Source organism: Anomalospiza imberbis, chromosome 3 (genome assembly GCF_031753505.1).
Source record: "Anomalospiza imberbis isolate Cuckoo-Finch-1a 21T00152 chromosome 3, ASM3175350v1, whole genome shotgun sequence".
Classification (NCBI taxonomy): domain Eukaryota; kingdom Metazoa; phylum Chordata; class Aves; order Passeriformes; family Viduidae; genus Anomalospiza; species Anomalospiza imberbis.
Genome location: NC_089683.1, coordinates 110,140,701 through 110,164,681, shown reverse-complemented (window position 1 = coordinate 110,164,681; position 23,981 = coordinate 110,140,701). Strand labels below are relative to the sequence as shown.

The 23,981-nt window shown below is 45.6% G+C and overlaps 1 protein-coding gene and 1 long non-coding RNA gene across 4 annotated transcripts in view; one reads left to right on the top strand and one right to left on the bottom strand.

Moving 5' to 3' along the window:
* SERTAD2 (SERTA domain containing 2) overlaps positions 1–14,197 on the bottom strand; it is a 75,250-nt gene extending 61,053 nt beyond the window's left edge. For 2 of the 3 annotated variants that reach the window (XM_068186378.1, XM_068186381.1), the window contains exon 1: positions 13,810–14,197. The gene's annotated coding sequence lies outside the window, so the exon portion shown is untranslated. Of the gene's footprint in view, positions 1–12,137; positions 12,270–13,809 lie in introns of those variants that run through there. The other variant, XM_068186379.1, reaches the window with a different exon arrangement.
* Positions 12,445–23,981, top strand: part of LOC137471821 (uncharacterized) — a 45,082-nt gene continuing 33,545 nt past the window's right edge. Inside the window, exon 1 of the long non-coding RNA XR_010997873.1 lies at positions 12,445–13,473. This is a non-coding gene — a long non-coding RNA (uncharacterized lncRNA). The remainder of the gene's footprint in view (positions 13,474–23,981) is intronic.

The window sequence follows — 23,981 nt, the reverse complement described above, 5'->3', positions numbered from 1 at the left end:
AGCTGGCAAAGGATTGAAAGTTTTTCCTTGCTCTCCTTTTCCAGGCAGTGGCAGATGATCTTGCTGTCTCAGATGTCCTGAACAATAGCTATGGAGCCAGGCCCCATTTTGGTGGTAGAAAAGGAACTGGCTTTCTGGGGAGAGCCAGAGACAAGCCAAGCCAGTTTCAGACTGTCATTTTTCCTACTGGCTCATTCTGCTCAAATCACCAGCTAGAAAAACTGGAAAGGTAGGCAGTCCAAATTAATGGGAACATCAAGTGAACTGGTTTGTTTACACATTGGTTTAACTGGAATAGGGAGCACAATTCCAGCTTTGGGCACTAGCTTTGCAGACATTCCCTGAACCTACCTAGTTAAGGTAGAAACCAGAGAAAGCCATATGCAGGCCTGAATTATTCCTGGTCTGTCCCCCAAAACACATCATAGTCCCTTGAAGCTTCATGCTTGCATGGCACCCATGACCACAACTCTTATTACTGGATGGCAACATTCATATCCTACCAGCTCACTCTTCCAACTCCATGTAATTAGGGAAAAAAAAAAATCAGGAACACCACAGAGCAGGAAGTTGTCTTTTTCCTCACACCGCTCTTCATGCATTATTATTGCCACATCTTACCTGTAGTGTTGCATTTGCCCACCAAACCTTGAGGCCTTCAGGATAGTTTTCTTACGGAAGAAAAGGCAGTTCTTTGGAGTCCTACAACTGGTAGGAAATAATCAATTTAAGACTAAGGATTAAAAAATCCCCAGGTATGTATTTATTATTAATTTCTACCATAGAGCAGACTTCACCAGATGCTCAATTGCATTTCATCCTTAAGAGCAAACAAGGGCTCCTGCAGATGAGACCTTTCCAGCAGAGCTGCTGCAGATGGGCAGATCGTGATGTCCTCCTTAACTACGCCTGAGACCACTGTGGTACAATGATTCTACTTGCTAAAAGCAATAACTTAAAGTAAGCACCACAAAGGGAAGAAAAGTGACATGGATCTTGCATATCATTCCTCTTAATTTTTTTTATTTAAAATATTTCATAAACTGCAGGGTGAAGCCACATTCTGCAGACAGGGAAATTCGAGCATAGAGGCTTTGCTGCAAAACTCAGTGAAAGAGGGAGTGCTTGATATCCCTGTACACACCAAGGGCTGGCCATCCTCACCATATTCCATATTATCAGCAATCCCAGAAAGCAGCTGCTTCTGTGTGCACATTAGAAACCTGAATGAGAACATAAATGAGCCAAAGTGCCTTGCACACTTTAAAACTACAGCATGACATAACTGCAAGTCATTGCCATTAAAAGTTTAGGGGGGAAAAAAAGTCCCCACCTGCCAAATTCAGCTCCGTGGTCTACTGTTGAGTTTTAATGACAGCTGCTGCATCTTGGAAAGCTGCTCAATAATGAGAGAGTACATTTTCCCTCCAGGACCAAAAATCAGGTACTGTCACTTACCTACACAAAAGGCATACATAGGAAAATATCCCAAAGCCATGTGTCTCATGCAGCAATCAAAATCTTGGACACTCTCTGCACACATAAATTTGCTCTTATTACAATACATTTCAGTTGGTCAGCATGCTAAAAATCTCCACTCAGGATTTCTGGCTTTTCCAATTAAGCTTATAGACAAAAAGTCTCTCTTTTTTTTTTTTTTTCCTTTAATGACATTGCCATTTATTGCAAAGCTATGATGAGTTCTTATCTCATTGTGGTGCCCCGTGGTAACTCATTATTCACTGAACTTCACTTTTTGATGCATGATGAACAGCAACATGTACTTCAATAGTTCTATTTAAACTGGCCCTATGGTTGAAACAAATCATTCCAAGAACAGCACTGCATTACACTCAGAAGGGCTCAAAAGCTTAGGATATGATATTCTACAGTATTCACAGAGCTTAGTATCTTCAAGTAGAAGTTACTCAAGCTGATGTATCTCTCTTTAAGTCAAAGTTCCTCCAAATGAGAAGAGGATGACTGAGAGTCAGAGATTACCAGGGCCAACACAGTGAGAGATCACATTCTTTGTGGCCACAAGCAAGCCTGACAGGGCTCAGTCCCCCACAGCCCAGCACACCAGGAAGGCTGCAAAGCAACCTCAGCATCCCTGTCCAAGAGCCCAAAATTCCCCCTCATTCATCACCAGGTCTGTCTGGTGCTGATGGGTAGCAGAGCATTGCCTGCTCCTTCTAGGCCACAGCTGCAACACAAGTGTTCCGATTTTGTGTAAGATGGAAAAACAAGAGAATGCACAACAACAAAAATCCCCAGAGGCAGAAAACAACACATCTACTAATGCAGCTCCAGGCCTCTCCCCCACCCCTCCAGTTACTCTCCAGAGGGTAAAGCAAGATGTCAGGACCTTTCCAGCACTGCTTGGATCAGGTTCTTTGCTCTGCCTAACATTGAAGGGATTGGCTTGAGCATTCAAATTGGTTAAAGGTGCGAAGTCTAGTTTGGGATCTTTAGAAATACTTTGGAAAGTGAAATACAGTCACTGGCCTGGCCTGTTCCTAGCAGCTTCCTACATCAGATGCTTCTGGCACACTGGTATTTCAGGAGAGGAGGAGCCAGATTCACATGTCCTAAATTGCACCTAAGTCACTGTATTTTTTATTTCCTTCCATCTGACTCCTGGCCTTCAAGCACAGAAGCCTTAGGCACAATTTAGGTCATGGGAACCTGGTCTTCAGCCTCTCAACAAGTGGAAATACCCACGGCTGACTCGGGCTAGAAAACACCAAACACTTTACAGGACAAACTACACCTGCTGAGTGCACTCATACACACATGGCAGAGCAATTCTTCTGCCTCAGGGGTCCCCAGACTGTAAACTCTGGCTCATGACACAGAGAAAAGCAAAACCGAATTTATACACATGGAGCATATCCCAGCTGGACACTGCAGGTGAAGTGTGCAATGTGAACACCCTCCACCTGCTGACCGTGCTCTGCAGAACCCAGAAGCCAGTTTTCAAAGCAAGAGACTGAACATAACACCCCTCATCCCTGATACCAATGTACTGCACACTGAAGTCAAGCTAACTGAAGTGCTTCTGAAAGTATAGGGAGTGTTACTTCCTTTCCAAAGCTGTTATGTATCAGGAAATATCATAATCAGATCATTTCGCAGGCACAGGTAAGAAAGATGGCAGAGTTAACATATCCATTCCTTTTCACATGCAAGTACACACCCTGAAATAAGCCAAAAATGCTAATTGTGTTTATTGCACTATACTATAAACAGCAAGTATGAACCTAAAGAAAGTAACAAAGCATCCCTGCCTGAAGGGTCTTCTCCGGGCTATCATGTATCAGAAAAAACCCAGAAGCCTGAAACATAGTCAAAGAAAAGCTCTCCCAGATACAAAGTCCAACACTGTGCCCTAATATACAAGAGGATTTCACTCTCCAGGGCAGAATGGCTTTCTAGGACATTTTACATCTCAGATCCAGAGCAGCCCCCTAAAAGCAGACTGATACACAGTGTTCAGCTTCAGTGGCACGGGAGGGTTTCACTGTCCCTGCCTGCAGTCGCAACAGCTCCAAAGGAAAGGGGCACGGCTGCTCTCACCTCAGAAGAGGAACCCTGCAGCAGGAAGCCTACAGACCCACCAGCCATCTCCCTCTACCCCAAACCCAAAGTATGCCAAGGAACAGGAGAGTACTTTGAACTCCTGAGGTCAGCTTGTCACTGTGTAGAGTCAGCTCATAAGAGATGCCAAGAACAGGGCTGCATCTTGAACCCACCCTTTGCAAAGAAGCAGAAAGGAAGTCTCTGCAACCATATACTAAGACAGGAACCTGTCTTGCCAAAAGCTGAAGTGCTTCATGAACAAGGCACTAAGCAGCCTGCATTCTCCATGCAGCAGAGCAGGACTTGGTAAGACAGGCTGCTGATTTCCTCCCTGCCATTCCCACCGCAATCCAAGCCAGATGAGGTCTTGCAGGAGCAGTGTCCTAAACCTCCAGACTATCCTGCGTGAGGTGGAGAGATCCTCTCAGCTCCTGCAGCAGAAATGAGCCTGCCTTGCTGAACAGACACTGGTTAAAAAGTAGAGCAGGGATGAGGGGCAGAGGGGCTTTTCCTGTCTGCAGAAGCACTCTCCAGGGAGGAAAAGCCACTGGTCCCAGCTCTGAGAGCAACTGGTCCAAAACACAAGCTCATTACTGCAGCAAAGACTCTGAGGGCAGGCAATGAATCCTGGACTCTCCTACCTCATATCTCCAACCACCCTCCAAAAAAAGGAAGCAGCAAAGACATGTCCAAGCCCATGGACATGCATTTGGCAAGTTTCAAGAGTGCCCCAAGGAGCTTCAGCAGAAGAACACCCAGTTTCTACATTTAGGTTTGAATTACATACAGAGCTAGCCACTGCTTGCAAGACAAGGACATTCCCAGTCATGGTCAGCAAAAGAGAACAACAATAGAGTTGTTAAAGCAGAGCTCTGAGATTTAGGAGCCCTTCTTTCTCCTGCCTGTTCTGACGCCACATTAAACACTCCTCTACCAAAAAAAGTGCAATAAAAACCTTTCTTGACATCACAAGAACACTTAAGACTAAACTGATTCAGGGCCTTAGCCTTCTTGCAAATCAAGGGAAAGGCAAAATACACACAAGTTAAAACTATCTTGTATGTAAACACATTAACAACAGATGACATTTTTAAAAATCAGATCTTTTTCCTTGTGTACTCAATACTACTATATTTTTCCTTGTTCTGTGCAAAGCATACAAGCTTAGAAGAAAAACAAAGTCTTCTCCAACACTTGATGTCACACTGGCAGTGCCAGATGCCTTGCTGCCCATCTTCCCACACCTGGGGATGTTCCACGAGTACCCCACTGTTCCCACCCACTCCACATCATGCTTAAATCAAGCAAAACAGTCTATCAGTGTTATTTCCTCTTCCCAGTTTTTGGGCTGCTGAGGAGGTGCACAAACAAAAGCAAACAACGTGCAACTTTTCTGTTTGCATGTCCCAAGGACTGGCTCTGCACACTGGTGCCTGAAGAACAAGCACATTGCAAAAGCATTATGTTTCCAGTGGCAAGATGGATGGGAAAAGTGCCAGCCACTTGCTATAACCCTTTTGTCATGCCAATTGCTGGCTGCTATGAGGATGTACTTTAGATACCTCCTTAGAAAAGAGCTCTGCATCTCATCCTTCCAGATGGAGGAGGAATGATTCATACACACATAAGCATGCTAGAATGATGGCTGAAGAGAAAACATTTTCTTTATGTTTTCTGTTTTGCATTACAGGCATGCTCAGGGCCTTAATCACAGGGAAAAAAAAAAAAAAAAAAAAAAAAAAAAAAAAAAAAAAAAAAAAGAATTGAAGATGACACTTTGTGCCCCAAAGAATGCTCGTGCAAAACCCCAATGCTACTTCTCCCTGGCCATGTCAAGCCTCATATTGCATACACACACCTCATGTGCCTCATTCTCCTGCTCTCCCATTTTCACAGCATTTCTCTGCACAGAACATGACAGAATAACTCCACTTACAAAGCCACCACATCACACAATCACAAATACAGGGGAGAGGGTCCAAGAGAGAGGTCAGGAGTTGGGAGCTCTACACTGACCACAGACTGACTTGCAATGCAGAAGAAAAGCAAAGCATCTCTTTTTTTTTTCCCAGACACATCAGGTGCCCTTTTCTTTCCTGGAGGCCACTGCAGGCATCCTCCTCCTCATCTTACCTGCACAGCACCTCTGCCACATGCTTGCACTGCTCTCAAGGGCTCTGCATCCTGTGAATCTAGTTCTGGTTCTCAGCACTCAATTCCCACCCATTTACTTTCCTCTAGCCTCTCTGATTTGTGAAGGTCTTGGAGCAGAAATTATCTGTAAGCACCTGGAAAGTACCTGAAATATCCCCAGCCCGACTGCAAATAACTAAACAAACAGCAGTGCACAGTATGTGTATTAAACCAACTATGTAACAGTCATCTCTGACATCAAAAATTAGGGCTGTAGCTTCTTCCTACAGACAGTGGTAGTAAATGCACAATTTGGGGAACATCTATGGACCAGGAAAATCTTCAGATTTGCTTTTTCTGCTACTTACTTCTCTCTTTCCCCCATCACATCATCCACTTCTGGAATCCATGCCTCGCTTTTTATTATAAATTATTCTAATCAGGATTTGTGGCATGGCAGAAATCCAGCACAACCTTCAGAAATATACATACACACTGGCTATATAGCTTCTTTATTTCATAGGAGCCTTTCAAAGACCCTGGTACAGTCTGGGAGGATTTGGCATCCTTTTTCAGCAGCATCCCTGTGGTGGTGACCCTTTCCTAAAGGGTGCTGGATGCATTCACCTACACTATTTCCTCTCTTTGTAAAAATCTCTCATTAAAGCCAGGAAAAAGCGTTCAACCGGGAATTTTTCCTCTGCTGTTTTTCAGGTTGAAGTAGTGTGGATTAGGGGTGGCAAAGGGGCTAGAGAGAATATCTGAGGTCCAATGAAGACCTTCTTTCCCACTCCATCCTCTTCTGAATGGGAAGATGTAAGATAGGCTGGGTGATTTCTCCAGCTCCCTCAGAAACAGGGTTGAAGTGGGAAAGAAAGGCAAAGGAAAAATAAAAAATAAAAGAAAAACCACACAAAAGCCCCAGCGATTATAAGGACTCTTAACTTTCCTTGGGCAAGAAGCACAGGCTACTTTAGCAGCCCTTGAAAAAATCCCTACACTTTGTTCCCTCACATTGCAGTAGTTCCAGAAGGAACCTGGATCTGTGGCTTTTCCATAAAAATAATAAGGAGGTTCTGAACCCCACATTGGGGAGGGGCAAAAAAAAAAAACCAAAAAAAACCCACAACAACAAGCAATTTAAACACAGAGCACTACCATCTTGTTAAATAATATGTTAAGAACTCATCTGCAAGTCTGTCTTGGCCAATGAGGGACATCAATCAGGAAGATACAGTAATACTCTCTAGCATGCAATTAGCCTCTGCTGTAAGCACTTTAACTCTGGATTTCTTGGATTATATTGTTGTTTGTAACAACTATTACTGTTGCTTTGTCGGGGTGATATGATAGCTGTCCAAGCACCACAATCAAATTATGCTACCAGGACATTTGGGCAAGGGATTATCACAGCAAAGGAAATGGATTATCACAGCTTTTATTCTGAACAAGGATAAGAACAAGATGAGATATCATTTTGAACATGGCAGGAGGGACAGAAGAAAACTGTATCCGAGATTTACTTTTTTACCTCCTCCCTCTTTTGGATTTTTCAAGATAGGCATGCTACAAAAATCTGCCAATCTGAAAAGAGAGAAACTGCCTTTTCTAGAATTTGCACTGAAATATCTGAACTAAAAATATTCCAAATCAAAGGACAGTTAAAACAGCCTCCTTGGATTGGCTGAATGCCTGTTCCTGGGCATTTTCCCACTGCATATCTGCCACTACTTCCTTCACTTGACATCAGGCAACAATCATCACCACCACCAGGCCTAAAGACCTCAGCTCTGTTTTGAAAGTTTACTATCAAATTTGTTCCCTCTCACAGGAAGGAGGATGGCTCACCTTCCTTCAGTTGAGTAGGTCCAGCAAAGAGCTGATGTGTTCCTTTAAAAAGGTTTAATAGTTTAAAGGTTCATGAAAAAGGCTGCATCCTTGCCTTTATTCATTATATCATTTTATACCTTAGTTCTTACACTGCATCTCAAAACAAGTATTAGCTTTTTTAACTTTACAAATCTTGTTTGATTTTTTTTTAACAGTATTTTGGCATCTTCAACACATGTACATACACTTTTGGTGCATGGTACTCAAAGAGACCCCGATTCTGACCTCAATTTCTTTGGCAACAGCCAAATATTTCAGACAGGATGAGGGAAAACACACTAGCCTTAACACTCCTGCGATGCAGTTTGAGAGGTCATTAGTAGCCATTACATATAACAAAGGAAAAAAGACAAAACTAGAAAAGACAGCCAAATAAAGAGAAGCAGAAAAACGAAAAAAAAAAAGTGAGCTCTGCAAAGGATTGAAGAAGCAAAAATCCTGCTTTGCTACAGGACAGGGCACGTGTCTGGAAGTGATGACACCTGGGTATAATTTCTGGCTGTGGCCCTGACTCCTAGATGAGTGCACTGATCCAAGTCACACCTCCAACAGGCTCTCCCTTCACATTTTCCGTCACACTACAGGTCAGCAGAGGCAAACCTTTTCCTTGCTGAGGACAGAGGACACTAAATATTATTGGCATGACACACCTCAACATGGACCTTGTGATTCTATAGGCAAGCAGCAACAACACTGGTAGTTGATTAAGGCTAGAAGGAGCAATAACAAATTGAAAAAAAAAATTATCCGGAAAGAAGTGGAAGGATTCAAAACAACAACAAAAAAGGAATTCAGTAGGACAGAAAGTAGGAAAGCAGATGATGAAAAGGTTCTTAGAAGGAAACAAACAAACAAAAAAGATAAAAGAGAAAAAGGCATTCACAGGAATAGCTAACTTAATTTGACAGGTGGAAAGTAGGGTGCAATTTTTTTTAATAACAATATTGAAATTGGGTAATCCAATAAGCAGTATTTTATTTTGGCCCACAGAAAAAACATGAATATAGACTTGTACATTTTTAAGGAAAAGACTTCAAGCTCTCAATGCACTTGTTTTCAGAACTAATGCTTTAACCACATTAGGAGGGTTATGACAAGACCACAGAGTAACTACAATTCCTTCTCTACCTAGAACCTGCTTTTTCAGAGTCACAATCACTACAGTAATCTTGCAGTTGTGAGAGACTTTACCCTTGTTATTTCTTGGGATTACTCCCTATTCAAATGGTAGGAGCTAAAGAGGTTTTGTTCTGGTTCAGCTAAGATCTCTTTATCCTTTTTTTTTTCCCCTGTGCTTTTAAACTGTCCTTAACTAGACACACATGGCCAATGCCAGATATGAAGTACTGTGGATCACTACAGCTATGGGTAAATATTTTACAGAATCAGGAATTTAATTGCAGATCATATTACTCCAACATCTCTGCCCTTCCTGTCACTTCACCTGCTTGTAATCATTAGAAAGCAGAGTGTCACTTCTAAACTGTAGCTGAGCACTAAAAGCACCATGCTGGCCTTCCCTGGATCTACTTAATTAGAGATTAGCAGAAACAAAGCATAGGGAGACTATAAACATAATTTTGCCAGTTTATCAGCAAACAGCTTTGGGTTACCAAAGGATAAGAGTAAGGCTGCTATTTCACCTGTGCTGCCAGACCTGTGAGTTTACCTTTGCTGGGACCACGCCTCCATCAGAATTCCCTCTGAAACATCAACATGCACCACAGTATTAATTTTCCAAGTTGCTGATCTTTAGTGTTGTCTGCATCATACACCCAGCATTTTAGACTGTTTCTCTTCATACAAGAATGTGCTCCACAAGCCTTGTGATATCCCAACACTGTTACATAGGCTGCTCACACGTCACACAATAGATGCTCGAAGAAGCCACAGGGTTGGACCTTCTTAGCTCCAGAAAGTCCACCAAATTAGCACCCACCACAAAGGCAGAGAGTGGTCCCCCAAACTGTACTTCAGCATGAATAAACCATTTCATCAGGAGTCATAGCATACAGCCACATTAAAACAGAATAATTTGATGGTGAAATTTCATTTCAATCGGGAAGCAGAGAAGAAAAAGCGAAGCCCTTGGATGAGAAGACAGCCGTTCCCATTCACAGCTCCTCCCAATTAAAATGTTTTATATAGATCATCAGAACCTAATGCATCGTACATGTTCCACAGTGTGCAACATAAGGCTGTTGGTCTGTCATGTCTCAGTGTGATGAATGATCTGAGTACTTGTCTCTCTGGTATAAAAGCAGGAGAAGCTTTGAGACAAAGAAATAAAGGCCAATGTATATTACATATCTTACAGCGCTTAATATCATTCCTCCTGATGCACACCTCTGAAAACAGTTAAGGTCACTATTTCTCTTTTATTTTGAATGTGGATTTCAGCATCAGTATCCTCCAAATCCATGGGAGAACTTAATTTCAAGCAGAAACAGGAACATCAGGAACATAGAGCATTTGGGCTACAACAAACAATGCCACACTAGCATGTCATAAGAAAAATAAGTGACCTTCCCTTTTGCCTCTGCTGACAAATACACACACGTGAAGGCACTTGCAGACCAGGATGTTAGTGTGATTTCTGGAAGACAATCTAATAAATAGAGATTTAAAAGAGTTTTAAAAAAGGAAAACAAAACAAACCTGACTTCTGATTGCCAGAACTGAAAAACCTGCCTTTCCAAATCAAGCCTACATGAAAGGCAGACAAACAAACAGCATCTTTTCCTTTTAACAAAGAATCTGCAATAAGGAAAAGAAATCAGCATTTTATTGATTTCCACAATGCCATCTCTACAACTTAACAAACTCACCCAGCTGCTAATGCTAATTCACTGATGCTATGGAGCCTTCCCATATAATTATACACCCTCCACTCTGCTGAGCCCCAGGGCACTGTTTCTAACTTTCCAGAGGACCACTGCACCAAAAGTAGAAACAAAAAACAAAAAACAACAACAACAACAACAACAAAAATCTCTTTTATTACCCAAAGCAAACTGCAAACCAAATTTTGCTTATTTAAATGGGAAATTAGAGAGACTTGATTTTTAAGACGGGGAATAAGCTGCCAGTCTGCATATATTTTCAGATGTGATATCATGACAACCAATCCCCATTTAAACTCTCCCCGCCTCTATTATTTTTCTTCCTAAGAGTACACAAGAATACAACATACAAATATTGCAACAATTCTGATTTCTAGGGAGAAATTCTAAAATCCTTCTCAGCTCAGAAGGGTTTCAAGAGGGTGATTCAGAATCAGACATGGAGACTTTTGTGGCTGTCACTACAATTAACATTGTAAAAAATTATAAAATGTTACCATTGCTACAAAGATGTATATTTCAAAGATATTTTTATTAAGCTTTGGTTTTTTTTAGAAAAGACAACCCTGGAACACCTTCTAAACCAAATTTAAGGAAAACATCTTCTCCAAGTCTAAAATCAAAAATGTCCTAAATATTTAATGAAGTAAACTCTGCTATTTTTCTCCATTCCTCAAAAAAATTCAAGCAGGCAGCTCCAGTATATTTCAGTATATTTTAGTGAGAGTTTCATTCAATTAGGGATGGCAGAATTTGGCCCAATTGATCCTAGTACTGTCTATCTGGAAAAAAATGTAATGGAACTCTGCAGTGCAACCACCCTCCCCGAATGACTGTACCTAGAGTCCCCTTTCCTGCTCCCCCTGTTTGCCCTGCCTTGGTATTTCAGATCCAGCCATTCTCGGTTCACCACATCCATCAAGATTCAATGTGCCATTTGAGCTAATATAACTTGATTTTGCTATGGTTTCCCATGCCTATATTAACTTGGAATCGGTGAATCTATTTCCTCCGAGAACGGTGAAATGCGTGGATTTTTGTTCAACAAACAAACAAGTTGACACTATCAATACAGAGTTGGAGAGCCTCTAAAAACAATCTAGTTTGCATAATTAATGTTAATTACAATAACATCTCAATCAGTGACACAAAGGCTTAGCAATGAACACAGTCATACGAGGAAGTGAAAACATGAAACAAACATGCAGGGATCTTCTTCTCAAAGAGTATCAAACAAACTTTCAAGAGATTTATAAATAAGCACAGAAAGGCAGAAGACAACTGCTTTGTTAGACATTTTCTTTACAGGCTGTTTAGCACAGAGCTGTCTTCTGAGACTGTAGGAAGACAGTGGATGTGAGCTATGGACACACCAGATAAAATCATCTTTCTACAACACCGCATCCAAGTCATTATCAACTGCTGTAAAGAAAACCAGCCGAGGGCCTGATCCTTCTGCCGCTGATTTCAATGGCGAACACTTTAACAATGCAATGGGAATGTCTGGGGGGTGGGGGCGCTTCTAGAGACAGAGGGGAATTAGCAAAACAACTCCAACTTGAACACCGCATATAGATGTGGAATCCCACAGGCGCAGAGGAATTTCAGGACAAGATAATTCATTTTTTCAACAATCTTTTTCCTACTTTCTGCAGCAACAAGGGAAAGCTAAGCGCACAGAAAACTTACCTGCCCGTTTCACTTGGCAGCACAGAAGTCTTAAACAGGGGTGGGGGTTTGGTCACTTAACAAAGCAGATTTACATTTAATCCTCAGAAGTTTTCTTCGCGGCCCAAGGGAAAAATAGTTATCCAACGCGTTGTCATTTCGAGGGAAGGGAATAAAATAGTTGTGAGAAAAACAAGCGCCACTCTACCTCACCCAGACTGGCACTGTAGTACACAAGCAGTCACAGAAGCATCGCAGGGAGCACTTGCGCAGTGAAGTGCCACTCAGAGTGAGTAAGGGCGGTGTAATTGGGGCTGATGAGGGGAGGAATCACGACTTGTCACGTCATTACTACAGGGGCCTTCCTCAAAACGTGAGTTTCTTGATTACTCCTCTCATTAACGCAAATCTGCTCTGTTAATGAAGTTACAGTGGTGCCAAGCCAGTTGCGGAGGAGAAACAGGCCCACTTTGTACTGATTCAACAGACCGCAGCTGAAGGACCCCTCCCCATAAAGGCAGAATTTAGGAAGTTTTCAGGTGATGTTGGGCAAGTTCCCCCCTGGGAAAAGGACTGATTTTCTATGTGATGCCAATCTCACAGCTGATTTATTTTTGTTTCCCTCCCTCTATTTATAGACAAAAGCAAGACAAGATTTAGTAAAGATTTAATTTTCTCTAGAAACTCACTGACCTTCTGCATACACTTGAGCACCCACTGAGTAAAGCCATGCTTTACTAGGACTTATTTACAAGAGCGCTTGCCTTTAGAAAGAGAAACTTCATGTGGAGGATTCCCAGAATGATGCTGGCCTTTCCTCGTGACAAAAATTCAGTAGATTTATTTTTCAGATGCCTGAGATAGATGATTTTGGAGCCCTGTGAGGTTTGGTAAACCTTCAATTCAGCAATTAGTTTCCATATGATAAAAATTACAAAGATCGAGCAATTAATATTAATAAATGAACCCAGCAGGACACTGAGGCTTTGGATGCCCTGTGCGTGGAAGCACTGCTGTATTTGCTGGGGTTTTCCATGCCTCTGTTTTATTTTAGCTGCTCTGTACGTACAGCACACGAGAACATATACCACATTCATGTTCTAAAAATACATTGAGGGGGAAAAAAAGAAAAAAAATCAATAGCAGCGAAACAGAGGCATAACCATTTCACATCAAGCGCTCCCAATACCCAGCGTTCCCAATACCAAGCCAAGCCACCAAAACTCCCCGCTGCGGACCACGGCTCCCCCCTTCCAAACACGCAGGTTCCTGCCAGGGCAAGAGAAGCCCAGGTAACAGCGAAACATCCAGGACTGACAGCGTGGGCAGGAGGACGGAGCACCTGGAAATACAAAAGGTGCCTTTCCCCGCTCTTCCAGCACGGACAGTGGCCAGAGCCCGGCATGGAGGGGTTGTTCGATTTCGGGATACCCTCACGTCAACCATCCAAATTTACAATCGCCGGCAGCACGAAGTTGGCAACGACGCCGGGGGGTTATAGCTAATTTTGGGGTTTTTTCCCCCCTTCTTTGGCAGTCCGAGCGGGCAGCGCCAGGCTGCGCCGGGAGGGGAATGCCCCAACTTCGGAACAGTTGCCGGTGGCCGCCCCGCACGGCCCGGGGCTGCCCCGGCCCGCGCCCCCCGCACCCCCAGCCCCGTCAGCGAGCCCGGGAGGGCCGAGCCCGGCACTCACCCGCTCCGGGGGCTCCGCGGCGAGGACCGGCGAGGGAGGCGCCCGGGGGAGCGGGGGCTCGGCGGAGAGAGGGGGCGCGGGGCAGGCGAGGAGGCGGCGGGGGGGACCCGCGGGGGAGGGGTTCAAACCGCGGGGAGGTCAGTGTAAAACGAGCGGCGGGGGCGGCTGTGCCCGGCTCTATCCCATGCCGCCGCGGCGGCCCCGGGCGGCGGCCGAGCTGGGGAGGGCGAGCCGGGTCGGCAGGCGGCGGGGAGGATGTGACACGGTGACAAGTGCGGCCCGCCAGCCCTGTGCCGGGGGAGGGGGGCCGGGGCAGCCCAGGCAGCGCCGCCCGCCCGCACACGGCATTGACGGCGCTGCCGTGACTCACACACGGGAGTTGGTCACAGGGCGGCACCGCGCGGGCGGGGGCGGGGGCGGGGGGAGCGCCCCGCCCCCCGCCCGCCCGGCAGCCAACGGCGCGCCGCGGCCCGGCGGATTGGCAGGGCGAGCGGCCAATGGGAGCGCGGGCCGGCCGGCGGCGGCGGAGCGGCCCCTCCGGCCCCGCGAGTCTTCTGAGGACACTCCGCCGGGGAGGGCCGGGGGGAGCCCCGCGGGGCGGGACCCGCGCGCCGGCCCGGGCGGCGGCCAATCGGCAGCCAGGGACGGGTTGATGGACGGCGCGGGCGGCCAATGGGGAGCGCGCGGGGGCGCGGCGGGGAGATGGTCGCGCAGGGAGCGGGGGCGGCGGCCGCGGGCGGCGGAACCTCGGCGGGGCAGGCGGGGCCGGCGCCTCCGAGACCCCGGGGAGGGGAAGGGCTCGGCCCGGAGCCGCCTGCCGAGCGGGAGGTGGCCGGGGCGGATCCGGGCTGGCCCCGGCGCCGCCAAGGTCGTTCCCCGCGGGAGGAAGGAGAGCGGAGCCGGGGCCTGGTCCGGGGGAAGCCGGGGAGGCCCCGCTGGCGGCGGTGAAAAGCCTGGGGAGGGGGCCGGGAGAGCCTCGGCTTCCCTCGGGACACCGGGGTGTGGAAGTGGGAAGCTGCGGCTTGCCCGTGTTTGACAGGTGTCACGGCTCGAGGTCTTGCTTGGTTTTTTGATTTTTTTTTTCTTTTCTTTTATTATTTTTTTTTTAATTTATTCTGACAGATTTTTAGAGAACAAAGCACATCCCAGGATCCGGCACGGTGTCAGGATTTGTTCAGGTGAATGGAGAGAAAAAGAAAAAAAAGAGAGAGCAATAGCACCGGCAGCGCAGTTCCTCTCTCCTGCTGCTGGGGGGGAATTGACAGGTAGGAGCAGCGTCAGTGGTGTAAAAAAGCGACGCTGTTACCACAAATGATCAATATTGGAGGAATTTCTGTCGGGCACGAGGAGGAAGTAATGCCCAGTAGGAGTTTCCAACAAATCCTGGAACCTCACCAGCGTTTTAATCCCCGTGAAGGAAATGAGATACTCAAATTGTGTTTCACCTCTTCGTCTCCACGTACGAGCTCTTACACTAAGACCTGCTTTTTTGCAGTAAAAGCACAAAACAGCTGGTAGACTTCTGTGAGATAATGAGGTAAAGAAGAAGGGGCTACATTGGCATTTTCACAGGCTGAAAAAAATGCAATTTTGTTTGCTTTAAAAATTTGTTCTGTCAACAAACCACTATAAATAAAGTCTTTTTTTCTTATTTTGACATGCACAGTAACTGAAGAGCTGAAAAATGGCAACCTGCAATAATTTGTTCATGTTGTTCACTTCAGAAATGGTGGGACTAAATACAGTATTTTCCTGCTTGCTTTTATTGAAATCCAAGGGAGTTGCAGGGGAGAATTCACAGCTCCTCATTTGAAGCAGGAACTGTTAAATCATACACCAAAAAAGGCTCTCTGATTTGTGTCTTAGCATCTAAGGCCCCATTCTGCCATCCTTGCTATAGTGTCTCCCAATAAATCCAGGATGGACAGTACACAAATTGCTCTAATATGAAAGGAGAAGAATATCAGACCATTAAAACCATCCTGCCAGAATAAAAAAAAAAAAAAAAAAAAAAAAAAAGGAAGGAAAAAAAAGGCGGTGGGGGTAAGATTTTCTTTTCAACTAATCGTTGGGAATAATGAAGGATGTTTGTGAGTGACTCCCATCTTTGAATTGGTAGCAAAAGCAGAGAATTTAGGATCTGTTCTCTTTTTCCCCCCTCCCTGCCATTAGCAAGGGGTTAAAATGCTTGGAGGGTTCTGCAGCCTTCAGCAGTGCTCGCACTGACTCACTGACACTGCACTAAGGAGGGCTTTGCATCAGGTCCTGTGCAATTTGGCAGACAGAATGAACAGAGCATTCACCATTCAATGACAAATGGAAAAAAAAAATATATATAAACACACACACACACCCCCCTCTTCAAAGAACTGAAAAGGGTGGGAATCTCAGGGCAGACAATTGTCTTTTTGCAGCTGTACCTTCTTTCGCAGCAATAATGTGACAGAATTGAGACAGAAATTGAGCTCGTGAGTTTGGGCACGGTTGCTTGTGGCTGGTGAAAGTCTATGAGCAATCATCCCGTGCTGCTGTACAGCCTTCCACGGGGGCTTTGCACACACTTCCAGAGACAGCAGCCCAGGGAATATTTCATATCACCACGGCACTGCAGCTTTCCCAATGTGCAGCAGGGTTTTTTCAGGGCCAACGCTGGCAGGGAAGCATTTGTATGAAGTCTTTTACTTTCAAAGTCTCAATTTCACAGCTACAGAGAAAAGTTGGGAAACGCAGCCTGCCTGCCAAAGGTGATTTCCCTCTGAGGTGCTTTGGTTTGGGTTTTGCACGTTTGGTTGTTGAGGATTTTGCTTGCTTCAGCTGAACGGAGCTAAGCTTCTCCTCAGTTAGGCTGGGCTTAGAAGTTACAGCACTTCTACCAAACTGCTTCAGGAGTGCTCCCAGGTAAGGATCAGCTCTGCAGGGATACTTGGAGTCCTGGCTGGGAGATCCAGCAGCTCTCCCCCTGTAATTTGTGTGTGGGGTAAAACAGCAGGAAGTGTCTCATGGGTTTGGCTCTGGCTTCACCTGAGAGAACCAAGCCACAAAACGCAGCTCGGGCAAGCAGGTCTGCTCGAGGTGTGCAGTGTGCCTGTAGCTGGGGTAGGTCCCAGGGGCTTGAAGCAGCTCTTCCACCCTTGTGAGCAGGGAGTAATTCCCCTGAAGCTCACAGGTTTGAAGTTTCAAAGCCTGAATCAATTCAGGGTCTGGCAAGATGGCCTGATCCCTCCTTGCTCACATCCATGCACATCCCAAGCAGTCAGAAATCTTTGATGCCATGCAGGTGCCCTGCTGACATAAACTTCACTTTCAACTGCATCTTCTAGGGAGCATCAGAAAGTGTGTATCATGTTGAGGGGAACAATTGTTAAAAATATTTGTTCTTCTGAGATTAATATTGAATAATTAAATCATTGAGATTATTTTGTTGATAGTTTCACACAAAGACCTTTGGAGCCTGGCTTTTTTTACTGCACCACAGCTGTTTACAAAATAAGATTGTTTAGTTAGTTATTGACCTTAGGGAATACCTTTAAAAACCTGCAAATACTCATTTTTAAGTGAATAGAAGCAGTGAATTTCCTTCATCTATGTTTACTTTTTGAACGCATTCCCATCAATTAGATTAGTGGCTAGAAATGTTTATGGAAAGATTTTTAAGCCCATTTTAGAGGGTATTCATGGAAAGCAAAATTTTATCTCAAAAACACAGTCATCTTACCAGGTGTTAATTTATATTCTGAGAATGCAAACCAGTATTACGTGTCTGATTTGTTCAGGATTTGTAGCTCTGCTGTTTATCCAGTCTTGTCTCCTTTTCTGCCATGCTGATTCCTAGTCCTCTGCTGTGCTGGGCATGGAGAACTGAACATTTTATTTGTTCACACCTTCTGCATTTCCCTCTTGAACAGAGGGCTTCTTTCTTGAGCAACAGTGAAACTAAACCGCTATCACAAAGCAAACTTGGGGCCCTGGAATATAAAACCACTCCCTGCAATATTTAAATTCCTTTGGAAACCATCCTCTGCCACAGGCCTATAAACATTGTCCAGCTGCAATGATTTTATAGATTGTTGGAAACCATCTGTATTTAGCAAAGAAATAATAATACTCTGTGTGCTGAAACAGAGATAATTGCCATTTTATACATTTCATTTAGATATTGGGTGCTTCTGATCCTTTCTCTGTCAAGTAGAAGTGGGAAAAAAGGTATACCAGTGTAATATGCCCACTTTTTTAAAATGACATTTGTCCTTCTAACTAGTTATATGAAAATTGGGTTTATTACAGGACAAACACTTTGTGTTGTTTGACAGATTGAGATTCAAGTTTAAGGTCATTACTACCATCACATAATCGTGCTCATGTGCATTCTCCAGAAGTTTAGCATGACATTCCCAATCCCTTTGCTTTGCAAATGACCAGGAGAGAAGATCCAGAGCTCTTGTTGCAAGAAAACAGACCCTCCTTTATCTAAAGGCAAAAAAATCTGTAATGTTTTATCCCTAAATCATGCCATTTATACACATTTGTAAGCTGCTCTTCACCTTGGACTGTGTTCTTCTATTGGTTATAATGTTTTCAGCTGTCCAGTGTCTGTCTCCCCACACAGCACTGCCAAACACCAAATCTCCCATAATTTTAAAACTCAAATTACTTCACTATTATCTTGTAAATGCTTCTGCTCATACAGCTTTATTGCCTGGTTTACAAACATTTACAACCTAATCCATGAATGCATAACACACTGAGTTTCTTGTATTATTCCACTACCAGAAGCCACATGACATTTACCATATTAAAATGCAATAGTCCAAAGTTTGAACTGCAATTTAAATATGGAGTTTGTCCCCTGAACATTTATAGTAGAAATTAGCAGAACTTTTATGTAGAGCTCTGAAATGCCTAATGGGTGCAAACTTCCCCAGCCATGTGTGCCACCTGCAGCATCTCAGCATGACCAGTTGTCATCTGACTGCAGCCCATCCAAGGCAGAGCCTGTGTGGTTTTTCCTGCTTAGGAATGGAGTGGCACAACTGCAGCACTGGCAAAAATACCATAAATGATAGCAGTGAATCAAGCACATTCCTCTATCGAATGCCAAGGGTCAGGTACTTGTAGCAGGGTTGCTTTTGTGTGGTCCATGAGAACAAGATTTACTTCTGGGAAACCCCCGGTGAGAAAATTTCACACACAAAAATCAGAGGAAACAAAGCTGCATGTGTACCAGGATGCTGAAATCAAGAGTGAGTCACATCTCATGAGGTTTTTGTCCAGCTCAAGTTGGAAGTCCCTCAAAGTCAGGATTTTATTGTAGGAGAACTACCAGACATTTTTTGTGAGTCATGACCACCTTACACATTGGTGCTGGCAGAAAATGAGGTGTAAATGAAAGGAACAATTCTAGTCATATGGCAAAAATGCTTTTCCATTTTAATTGTGCTGCAGAAAGGTCAAGGTTGGATCCCTGTCAGTGGAGGGATAATTTGCTTTTATGGTTTATGAATGTGCCTCTCCAAAACTGAAGAAGTAGGAACTAAGGAATAAATCAAAATTTTCCTGTGCAGGCTGTTGCTTCTGATCTGCTTTTAAAACAGCCTTCCAGAGGCATCCTGAAATTTTACTGGCTTGTCCCACATTTCCAGGGTGACCATGCAGTTCTCAGGGCTAGAGCATCTCCAAGTTGAGAAGGATGCAACAGTGACGTGTCGTGGCTGTTGTTTGTGGCAAGGGGAATCCCTATGTACTGATTTGCCTCTGAAAAAGGTACTGTAGGTTTTCAGCTCTGCAGAGAAGTAGTATGAGGACAGGGGTCAACAGGGTACATGGCTCTTTAGGACCACACCACGCACCTTCCAGCATGGTCAGATGAGAAGGGGTGCTTTCCTTTTGCCAGGACCCTTCCCATCCCCTTCTTTTTGACCACTGGCAGCCTGCTCACCTTGGCAGACACAGCAAATGCAGTTCTGTGAAGCCTCTAAAGGAGCTGCATAGAAGGAATAAGAATTTCCTTTCTCTTGCCCAGTTTTCAGTCCCACACATCCCACATGACCTGGCCATGACACAGCTCTGAGTAAGACACCTATAGCAAGAATCTTGTTCACATCGAGGTTTAGAAATGGGATCAGAAAGTTACAAAGGGACAAGCTTGTCAAGAAAAAGTAGAATGCTCTTGGTTCTGTTGGCCAAATGTTAAGCACCATCCCCAGGTTCAAGTGAATTTCCTGTATCTTCATTTCAATGAGTTACAGAATCACAGCATGGGTCAGATTGGAGAGGAGCACAGTGATCAGATCCAAACTCCCTGCTCAGGCAGGGTTGTCCCAGAGCACACAGCACAGGAGTGTGTCCAGATGCTTCTGGAATATCACCAATGAAGGAGACTCCACAGCCTCTCTGGGCAATCTGTCCCAGTGCTGGGGCACTGCACAGGGAAGTTCTTCCTCGTGTTCAGCTGGAGCTTCCTGAGCCTCAGCTCCTGGCCCTTGCCTCTTGTCCCACTGCCCGGCGCCCCGAGCAGGGCCTGGGCCGTGCTCTGGCCCCTCCTGCAGACCCTGACAGACATTGATGAGGTTCCTCTCAGTGTCTCTTCTCCAGGCTGAACAGGCCCAGCTCCCCCAGCCTCTCCTCAGAACTGAGGTGCTCCAGGCCCTTCACCATCTTTGTTTCTGCTGGACCAGATGCTGGACTAAGCTCAATGTCTCTTATAAGAGAGGAGCCCAGAACTGGACATGGTGAATACAACAAATAATAATAAATTTGAAAAGCACAATGCATTAACTTTGGGACCAGCTGTTTGCAGCTGGGTGTGCCATTCCTCTCTGAAGAGAAAGACCCTGGCCCTGCCAGCATTTCTGCGAGCCTCAGCCCCCTGGGGATGTGCCTGGAGTTGGTGCTGGACATCCTGCCTGCAGTGGGAGAGAGCCCTGGAGCCTGCAAGTCCACAGAGATAAGTGTGGAGCACGGTGCCATACAAAAACTGAGAGATAAAGTGATTTACTTAAGGATAAGACTGAGAAGACACCCCACCCCTGATTGCTTTAGCCCTGAAGTGCTGATGGAGCTGCAAGGAACAGAGCCTCTCAAGTGGGGCAATGGTTAATTCACTGAGAAAGCAGAAGACTAGCTTGCTCCAGATTTCATTCCCACAGTCGTCCTCTCTTACCTCTGTTGTAAACCTGAGGGCCTGCATGCAGACGGGAGTGTTTCTGTTAGAAATGCTTCTGACAATAAATATTGTGAAAATCAGTTTTGTTAAAAAAAGAATAGATGCGCACCTCCAGTGACCTCTATTTTTCACTTCACTGAAGTGATTATAGATGGCTCTGCTTCTCCATCAGCGCCTTTGCTGTGGACACTAGGCATGGTTTTTACCTCACTGCCCGTATCCAGGTGTACTGAACTTTTTACTCACATTTCCAAATGCCACCTCTGCCCCAAACTGGAGCAGACTGTGCTTTTGCAACAGCGGCACTTTAAAACTTATTGCTGTGGTTATCCATGCTGAAGGAAGCACCCAGGGTCGATGTGCAGGTATAATTTCCATCCACAGCTCTGCTTAGTCCTCACTGACTCACCCACCAGCATGGGAACAGGGCAGGGGCTGGAGGGATGTGGGTGACAAGGGTGGGGACCGTGGGTTTGTCCTTCAGAGGGTGAACGTGGGAGCTGAAGCCTGGCCCTGCAGTCAGGACGGCATCAGATGTCGCGGGCCAAAATAAGGGTCAGGGCTCAGCCTGGGTGTGTGAGAGAGACACACAGGGAAGCTCCTGGCAGAGCCGGGGAAATCTGCCAAGCTCAGTGGAGAGGTCTCCCCGTCTCTGGTGCGTATCCAGCCCTGCTGAGGAACAGCCAAGCCAATGCCAGGAACTGGAAAGTGAAACTGCGCAGAGAGAGAGAGGGGGAAAAGAAAAAAAAAATAAAGAAAAGAAAAAAAAAAGATCGAAACGGGAAAGAAATCCAGGCTGAAAAGGAGGAAAGAACACCAGAGTGAAAGGCCGGCATGCTGGAAATAATTTGTTCAGACTGAATCCTCTAGCGGAGGGGCAGAAATTTTGCTGTGCCTGGGAATGTCGCGCTTGGACTCGCTGGTTTATTGACAGCATTTCTTTTGATTCCCCTCCTGCGCTGAGCTAAAGCCAGTGAGCGAGATGGAGGGAGGGAGGGGGGGAGAAAAAGCGAGGCCAAGAGCTTTCTGCGGTCGGTGGGGGGCTATAAATAGCCAGTGAAGTCTTCTAATACCAATCGGGTGCGTCACCAGGGCCCTCCCCGGCCCCGCTCCGCTGCAGCCGTGCCAGCGGGAGCGGGAGCTGCGGCGGCACCCGAGCCGAGCAGCTGGGCTTGGCGGCGATGGAGCCGGGAGAGGGAGGCCGGGAGGTGCCGAGGGGGCTGAGCGCTGTCTGCCGCAGCCAGGCTCGGGGAGAAAAGGGGGGAAATGATCCACGAGTCCCTGCGAGCCGCCCTGCCTCGCCCGAGCGTTGCAAAGCGTGTCCTGGCTCCTGCTCTTGCGACTGCCCGGGTGGCACCGATAAATGCTCCTTGCTGGAGTACAAGGGTCTTCAAGGTGTGCGTCTCCTCCTGCCTTGGACGTTGGGAGGATCTCTGGAGTCCTGCTGTGCTGTGTGCTCCCCCACCTCACTCCTCCTCTCCCCGTAGGAAAAGGTCAGAGGAGGAAGACGCGGAGCTAAAGGTGGGCACGGTGCACAGGCTGGTTCAGTGACCCCTCCTCTGCAGGTTTAAATGCTGCTCCCAAAGCTGACCAAAGGCAAAAGTCTCAGGGATGCTAGTGAGCATTTCTAGCCCAAATTTCCATCGCTGTCACCATCACTCCACACCGCTGGAGATAACCTTCTCATAAATAAAGCTGTTGCTCCTGCCTGGTCCTTTTAAACCATTGCTGTCTAATCCAGATTTCAGGACTAGAATGATAGAGGACCTGGCCTTTACTTTCCCGATCTCCTGCTCTCAGCCCTATAGTAGCAAGCATTGGTAAAGCAGTTTTTCCCCAGAACTTGTATCTAAGACAGTATAAAATGCTTACATAATCATGGGGATGAATTTTTTATACTGATTAAAATGAGACTCCAGTTATTTCCCCTTCCTTTTTTGTTTGTTTTTTTTGTTTGTTTGTTTGTTTTTTGTTTTTTGCAGCAATGCTGTATTTTCTGAGCATCTGACCTGCTTCATATCAGTCACTTCTCCATCTCTTTTGTATTCCTTAATTTCTCCTTGGAAGGTTTGGCAAACTTGGAGGCAATTTGATGTATATTTGAAGGAGCCCAGCTAATGGAGTTCTCCTTATCTTTTCTTAACTTCCTAAATTTCAGAGACCCACAATGCCACTGAAAAAAGGATGAGAATGGACTAGCCAAATCTCACTGCTTTCCACCCTCTTCCAAAATAAATTTTTAATTATGGGGCATTGTTGAAGTTGCTTACGATAATGTAATGGAAAGAAGCAGAGTAACCTGATGACAAATTCTTCTTATATGGGTCTATTTGTTAAAAATCAACTTGTTAAGCAGAAGATGCCAGGTCACAGGCAGGCAGACACAGGTCTTTCTGATCAGCCAATGCCTTGAGATGTGCTCCTTTCCAAGGAAGATGGTAATTTCTCCCAGATTTGGGGCTTTCCATGGGGCCTACAAATGCCACGTCAATGTCAAGTGGAGGAACCATCTCTCTGTGACATCATACTGCACCCAGCAACTTGAGACACCTTCAGGCATCCTAATTTCCTAAACTCCCTGAAGATGGTGAAGCTCTGGAGCACTGTGGAGTTGGCTAAGAGCAGCCTCTGCAGGAGGAGGTGCAGTTTTCTGTGGCTATTTCAATAGCTAGCAGGTCTACCTGTGTGACCTTATGATGCTTGTATCCCCATTCGTCTGTTTAGCTCAGAAATAAGTTTTGCACCTTTAAGATTGGTTCTGAGAGTGAAGAGGGGGAGAAGAAGCACGCAGTTTGTTATCAGAAGCTGCACTTGCTCCCCCGCATCCTCTCCTGGACTGTGTTGTCTGTGGACGGACAGACGGCGGGACAGAGCTCTCCTTTGCTATTAGTTAGTTTTTTTCTAACTGAGGCAGAGAAGTTCCCCAGACTGTGGTTTTCTCTTTTTCTTGGAACTGTTCAAACCTGCTCTGGACTGAACACCAGAAGAGCACCGGCAGCTCGCACCTGTG